This window comes from Tupaia chinensis, unplaced genomic scaffold (genome assembly GCF_000334495.1).
Source record: "Tupaia chinensis unplaced genomic scaffold, TupChi_1.0 Scaffold000383_1, whole genome shotgun sequence".
Lineage (NCBI taxonomy): Eukaryota > Metazoa > Chordata > Mammalia > Scandentia > Tupaiidae > Tupaia > Tupaia belangeri.
The window spans coordinates 1,496,771-1,504,228 of record NW_006159885.1 but is presented as its reverse complement, the minus strand read 5'-3'; the positions used below and the strand labels follow the sequence as shown (position 1 = coordinate 1,504,228).

General features: G+C 58.6%; 1 long non-coding RNA gene across 1 annotated transcript; it reads left to right on the top strand.

Moving 5' to 3' along the window:
• Positions 1-1,905: 1,905 nt before the first annotated feature.
• LOC114008756 (uncharacterized) lies at positions 1,906-7,003 on the top strand. Its single transcript, XR_003550257.1, has 2 exons — positions 1,906-2,435; positions 5,930-7,003. It is a non-coding gene; the product is annotated as an uncharacterized LOC114008756 (long non-coding RNA).
• The last annotated feature ends 455 nt before the right edge of the window (positions 7,004-7,458 follow it).

The window sequence follows — 7,458 nt, the reverse complement described above, 5'->3', positions numbered from 1 at the left end:
TCAAGTCCCAGGTCCGGGTGCATCTGCCTCTGGCCCACACCTCTCCAGCCTCACCCCTCAACCTTTTCTTCTTCCTGAGAGCTCCCGTCTGGACCAGCCGTTAACTCCTGGATGCCTGCCCTCCTGGCTCCAGCCCTCTGCTACGTGACCGTGACCGCTGTTAACTGTGTACGGCTACCCAAACTGCCCATCCCGAGGGCCCCAGGTGCAGCCTGGGCCTCTCTTCTGAGTCCTGGAGACTCTCAGCTTGGATGTCTACGGGAACCACCGTACAGTGGTGGGGAAGGGGCAGTCACGAATTGTGCTGAGGCCCTCTGGTCTGTCCCTTGGCGGGGCCACTGCTGACTGGGCCCCGGGCTCTAGACTGCATGAAGGAGGAACTGTCTCTTGTCTGGGATCTGATAAGAAGAGGCCCTTAGAAAGTGCCCGTTGACTGGGTGGTTGAATGGTTGACACTAAATAGAAGCTGTGGAGGATTCTTCTTTCTCATGTACATTTCTGTATTTCCTTTTTTTAAAATCGCCAGAGTAGTGTGCTTCCCAGAGACAGAGAGGGAGAGCGCACATCCCAGTGGGGTACAGGCACGCCAAAGTCCCTTCTTCATTTCCCATCCCGCTGCAATTTGGGGCGCACACACACATACACCCAGCATGATTTCAAGCTACCAGGGCTGTGATTTGTACTGTGGATGGTCATGTGGGATCTGGTCCCGTTAACCATGAGGCTTCAGGGTTGGCTCATTATTTCCCATTTTTTAAAGTTAATATACATCTATTTTTTTAGAATAAAACCCCAAAACTTAGTGAAATATTAGTTAAAAAGTAACAGTATCTGGGACCAGCAGTTAGTGTAATGGTTATGTCGCTGGACTACCATGTAGTCGACCATGGTTCGAGTCCCGAACCCGGTGGCTTAAACTCACGGCGGGCGCGTGTGCGTGCGTGCCCAAGATCCCGAGAGGAGAATGGAGGAGAAGGGATTGCGGCGTGACCATCCCCCCTGGGGAGTGATTTCTCACTTTCTACCTCTCTGTCTCTCTCTGCCTTTCTGGTACTTTTTCTTTTTTTCTAAAAAAAGAAAAAGTACCAGTATCTTCCAAAGCTGAACAGACCCACCCCCAAGCCCCACAATCCCCATCCTAGGGGTACGCCAACAGAAATGCACTCCATATGTTCACGATATACAGAAGCGAGAATGTCATGGCACCCCTCTTCCCCATGGCCAGGAACTGGTGCCTACCCACATGCCCATCAACAGTAAAAAGGGTGGATAAGTTATGACAGAGTCCCACAATGGCAGGCGGACAATGATGAGGACAGCCAGCCTCTGACAGCATGGACAAAGCTTCGAACTTTATATGGAGCGAAAGAAACCAGGTGGGTGAGTCGGAGGGCACGGCCACACTGGCTGGCAGTTGAGATGCTGACGTGGGAGTCAGCAGGACAGTTCCCCTGCAGGGGTAGTGAGTACAGGGGGCCTTGGGGGACATCCGGGTGCTGGGAGGTGCTGCTTAGACCTGGTGCTGTTGCATGGTGTCAGTTCCTGCAGATTCATCCAGACCCGCACTGGGATTTGTACAGGGGCTGGTGTGTGTGCAACGCCAGCAAAAGTGATTCTAAAATAAAAGGCTTGTCTCTTGGAGCAGGTTAAATCCATTTCCCTTTTCTGCCCAAAAGGAGAGGGAGAGGGACAGGGACAGGGAGAGAGAGAGGGAGAGAGAGAGGGAGAAGGAGAGGGAGAGGGAGAGGAGCTGGCCCCTGGCGGGTGCCACCAGAGACCCTCCCCTCACAGTTGGGCTAGCAGCAGGGCGGGCAGGCTGCAGGCGGGCCTTCCCGGGCTGGGTTGGTTACTCTGGGCCTCCCTGCCCTGAGTGAGTGCAGCTGGGCGGAGGCTTGGTGTGGAGGCGAGAGTTCAGGGGCACAGGCTGCCTGGGTCCCTGGGTTATGGCCTTCGGCCTCTCTCCACCTGGGCCCTGGGAGGGGCGTGGCGGTGAGGGTGAGGCTGTCTGTACTCCGTGCCCCCACCCCTTCTGCTCTAGCAAAGCACAGTGGGCACGGCGCTCACGGGGCCAGGGAAGCCCAGGGGCCTGGGCTGTTCTTGCGCACCATCCCCAAAGGTCACCACGCTCAGGCTGCCTTGGGGTTCAGGTTCCCGCTGTCGGGGGCCAGAGGAGGGCAGTAATCAATCCGTGCCCCGCCGCCCGCGAGGGGCGCGGATCCAGCCCGGGCCGCCGCTGCCTCCCAGCCGGCGCGGTTATTTATAACGGCGGGTCGCGTTACCTCCTGCCCTTCAGCTGGGCCTGGGATCCCGGGCGATTAGCCTCTGCCCGCTGCCCACTGCGAACAAACACCCCTCTGTGCGCCCTCCCCGGCGCGGGCCGCAGGGAGGGCCCTGCAGGAAGCAGGATGTTGACCCGGAGTCTGCTCTGTCCACATGTGAGTTGGGGGGAGTGGGGTGCGGCTGGGGGGAGGTGCAAGAACTACTCTTGTTCCATCGCTTCCCAGGTTGCAAATGTTCTGGTCTATTCTGGGTGGCAGTTTTATTTATAGGAGAGGGCTGCTCAGCGGGGTCTGCCCAAAGGGTGCCATTGGCCAACCAGGGCCAGAAAACCCTCCTGGTGCCTGGAGCACCCACACAGGTGTGGTCTTTGGGACCATGGGCTCATGGCATTGTCCCAAGCAGCAGCCCCTCAGCTCTAGGTGGCAGCCCTGGGAAGAGCAGAGAGGGGAGTGACTGGAACAGGGTCTCACAGTCGGTCAGAGGACCTGCCCCCCCCCCCCACTGCCCGCAGGTTAGGGGTGTTGCCACTGCATCCCAGAACTGCCTGGTTGGTCTGGAGGAGCCTTGTGAAAAGAAGCCAGGGTGGAGAGACGGGCCATTCATGTATTCAACGCTTTTTTGTTGGGCACCTACCGGGTGCCAGGGACGAGTGCAGGGGACACTCCTTACCCTGTGAAGCTGACAGTCTAGGGGAAGGAGCCCATCCCTGAAGCCTGGGGGCCCCTGGCTGGAGCCACGATCCAGGCAGCTGTGAGGGTCTTGATGTGAGTTTCCAGGACTGACCCGGGAGCCAGAGGGCCAGGCTCACTGTGGGACGCTGGCCTTGGGCTGAGTATTTGCTGAGGACAGCCAAGACCTGTTGACATCCCAAGGCTGCAAAAGCTATGGTCAACAGCAACTGGGCGCCCCCACCCCCCGCCATCCCCCCCACCTCCCGTCCAGCTTCGACGACCTTGTCCTCAGGGCAGAGGGTGAAAGTCTCACCCAGCACCCAACCTTGGAAGTCATCCTGGAGGAAGCCAGGGGGTAGGGTCTGGCCAAGGGCGGAAGGAGCCCAGCTGCTGCTTCCCCTCCTGCCCACATGGGAACATGGGGACACTCAGAAGAACCCTGGCTGTGGAGCTGAACCATCCCCTGGCCCTTGCTGGGCCTGGTGTCCATGAATGAGGATGAAGGGGGTGGCCGAGATGAGCCCATGCAGCTCTGGCACCTGTGGTTCTGGTCCAGAGACCAGCGACCCTACCACCCTGAGTCTGGCTCAGCCTGGGTGCATCCCCCTGGGCCTAAGAGGCCCGAAGGGACAGACCGGGGTGGAGTCAGAAGTGGCCGTGGCCATGGTAGCTGGTGGTGGCCCACAGCCCGGTCAGGGTGTGAGGAAGTGGCAGGTACGCAGATGTGAGTGTGTGGGAGTGTGAGCAGGTGGCTGCGTGTGGGACGGAGGGTGTGTTTTAGTGGGGGGTGCAGAGGGGAGCGTGTTTAGCCAGTATGGAGTGGGTGTGAGGCAGGGTGGGTCCCAGGTGTGTAGGGCCAGGTGAGTGTATGCAGGGGTGGGGGTGGGTGTTGGAGGAGTGTCTCGAGGCATTGGGTGCAGGCCTAGAGGGGCCTTTCCCTCACTCTGCAAAACCCCTTCCACCCTTTGGTCAGCTTCTGGCCAGCGGGCCCTGACCAGTCAGTGAACTCAGGGTCTGGAAGAGTCAGCGGCTTTCCTGACCTCTTTGCCAAATGGGTTGTCAGCACGGAGGCCTTGGGGGAGGGGTGCAGGCTGGGGAAGGTGACAATGACTTCATGACAACTGGCTGCTGAGCAGCTGGGGGGAACAGGGAGTGGGGAGCCAGAGCCCCGTGGTATGAAGAATCTGCCCCAGGGCCGCTGTTCAGGGCAGAAGCTGCTTCTTCAGGAGACCTTGTTCCCTTTGTGGGGGCCTCCTGGGAGGGCAGGCAGGGACTGAGTGCCCTCCAGAGCTTTCCCATCTGGGCCATTAGAGGCTCACAGCAGCCCCCGTTTTACAGATGAGGAAACTGAGGCTTGGAGGGCAGCCACGCAGTGACTTGGCGGGACTGGGCTGGGAATATGTATTGGCACGTCCCCACGGCGACCTAGTGGGGCAGAGGGAGCTCACAAAACTGCTTTGTGGTTCAGCTCCATGGCCTGGTGGATAAGGCAGCCAGATTTCACACGGCTGACCACATGGTTCGAGTCCTGGACTGGGCAGCTTGAGAAACACACTGGGTATGTGTGTGTCCCAAATCTCGAAAAGTGGAAGAGATGGAGGAGAAGGGACTGTGGTGTGGCCATTCCCCCTGGGGGAGCTTTCTCCCTTTCCCTCTCACTGTTTCTTGTCTCTCTGGTGAATACATGTGCCTTCCAGCAGGAAAACAAAACAAGGCAGGCAGCTCTGTGAACACCTGGAAGTTGAGGCCTTGGGCCTACCTGGAATCTCAGACCTCAGCCTACCCAGAAGGGGCTCCTTTGGGGCAGGCTCTCCACACACTTCCCTGCATGTGGGGGCAGTCAGCGTGGAGAACCGTGCAGGGGCAACCACCAGGAAGTGGGAACTGCTGCCTCGAGGTCATCCCTCCACCCGCAGGAGCCCGGGGCCAGCTCCCGTTCAGAGCAGGAAACCTCGGTCTGGCCCAGGCCTCCTTGCCTCACGAGGATGAGGATCGGCTGGCGCTGCCCTTTGTAGGGGTGGCAGGGCCCCAGATCACAGGCCAGGGGTGGGTGTGAGCACTGTCTTTGTATTCAAAAGCTGAGATCAGCTTTCGGGCTGCTCTTTCTTCAGCCATTTACTAGTTTCCCATAGTAATAATAACTGCCCCAACCTGAGCTTTATGGCTCACAAAGTACTTTCACAAACAGCCTCTCATTTAACCCTCACACTGGCCCTGTGATGAGGCGTCAATACACCCATTTTATAGAACAAGAAACTGAAGCTCGAGAAGGGAGGCTCTGGGTCCCAGCTGGCACAGCCAGAAGTGGCAGAGGCTCCGCACTCCCATCCACCATGCAGACCCGGCACCTTCTCAAAGGAGCCCGACCATGTGACTTCAGGGCGACTTGTCCCGCAGCAGTCACCTAGCCCAGCCACCAACTGATCTGCTGCCTTGTCCGGGCACCAGGTGCGTGCTGCGCTCCACCTGCCTTTGTGCTCATACTGGGGAGAGGTGTGGATAGGAGAGAGAAAGAAGTACGATGAGGGAGCAGCAGATGGCATAATGGGTACGTGGCCGGACTCCCACGGAGTCGACTGCGGTTCAAGTCCCGGACCTGGAGGCTTAAAACTCATGCTGGGTGCGAGTGCGTGCATGCCCAGAATCCTGAGAGGAGAATGGAGAAGAGAGTGTGACATGGCCATCCCCCCAGGGGGTGATTTATTTCTGTCTCGCTGTCTGTCTCTGTCTCTCTAGTAGGTGCATGTGCCCTATAGCAAAAAATATCTATCTAAAAAAAAAAAAAAGAAAGAAGTAAAATGACCAGTACGTGAGAGAGCTGGAGACAGTGCTGGGGAGGGTCCCCAGGCTGCACTGGTTGCCCTTGGCACTGGGCCCAGGGAAGAGGGTAGAAGCCAACAGCAGGTCCCGGAGCACGAGACCATTATTGGCAGGTGTCTCATGCCAGGTGTTGACATGTTCTCGTCTGCCCCCGACAGAATGAGAAAAATAAGGACAGAAGAGGAAGGTGTCCGTAAAGCTACTCAGTCCAAAGGATGGTCCTTTCACCTGCGCCGTGCGTGTGACACTTCGTTTTGATGTCCTGAACTCAGCAAACTAGAACACTGGTGACCATGTCAGAGCCCACGTTGCTTCTGGAAACGTTAGTGACCTGAGAAACTCTGAAGTCGGAACCGCGGAGCTGGCTCCTTCCGTGGCTCTCGGTGGAAACTGGCGTGGAGGGGCTGTTACATGTGAGGGACAATGATAGCTGAACATTGGAAAACTCCCAAGGGGAGAAAAGGTTGGGGCTCCTGCCCAGGCAGAGCTGCTGCGGCCCCAGAGGCCAGGCATCCCCAGGAAACCTGAGCAGAAAGAACATTCGAGCAACTGTACTGGGAATTCGGAGAAAAGCCTCGGGGTCAGTTCTCCATGCCACACACTCTCAGCTCTTCTTGGACTGGGAGCCAGGAGGAAATGTTCCCTTACACCCCACTTCTGCCTTGTCTAGCCCCCAAGGCTGGTTCCAAAATAGTCCAGGCCATTGCTGAAGACGTCATGGGCCGGCCGCCTGTCTCCCCGCCCCTTGGAGAGGGCATGTCTGTGCTACCATGGCCAAATATAGAGTGACATCAGACACCCACCAGCGACCGGGGCTGGGGAGCCCTGCCGGCTCCTCGGAGCCTGCTCTCCCCACCCCCATGCTGTGCCCCATCACGCGCTGCATACCCCCCACAACCCAAGAAGCTGAGAGGCTGACACCCCCTCTCCGGGCCAGTCCTCTGGGGCATGTCCTGACAAGCCCAAGTGGACTCAGAGGCTGGCCTGAGAGCGCACAGGGCCTGGGCTGGGTGAGGGGGTACCTCTATCGGACTCCAAGCGCCTTTATAAGCATTAGGTTCCTCCGGGCACTCTGAGATCAGGGGACCAGGGGACAGGTGTCTCCAGGGTGAACCACGCCTGCCCTCTGTTCTTCCCGGCTTCCAAAGGAGACCTGGCCGTGAAGCGGGGTGTGAGAGGCTGAGAGGAGGGCAGGAAGCCAGGCCAAACCCCAATAAACTGCTGGTGGAATCAAATTGCAAATAATCAGTCCCGATCGCCAAGGTTGCTTCCACCCTCCTCTCCTGGGAATTCAAAGTCAAAGGGCAGAGCTGCTGACGCAAATGTCAGGGGGACGGTGGTTTGAAACAGCTGGGATCCTGCTCCCCGGCTCTACTGCCTGAGGTCACAGGCCCCGGCGCCCTGGACACCGTGTCCCTCGGCCGGCCGGCCGGGACAAGAGCAGGCTGTCTCACTCACACGCAGGGAAAGGGCCCTGCTCCCTCTCCCTCCTCCTGCTTTAAGGTCATCAGAGCTCACTGGGGCAATGGCATGGCCACCTCCTGGGAGCCGGGAGACCTGCAGCCCAGCACCCTTTGAGCCCCCACACCCCTACAGAGGGAGACACCTCCACCTCCCTGCGAGGGGGAGCCTGCTTCCTCAAACCCACTGTGCCCTGCCCCCTCACTTCCCTGATGACCCTGTGGCA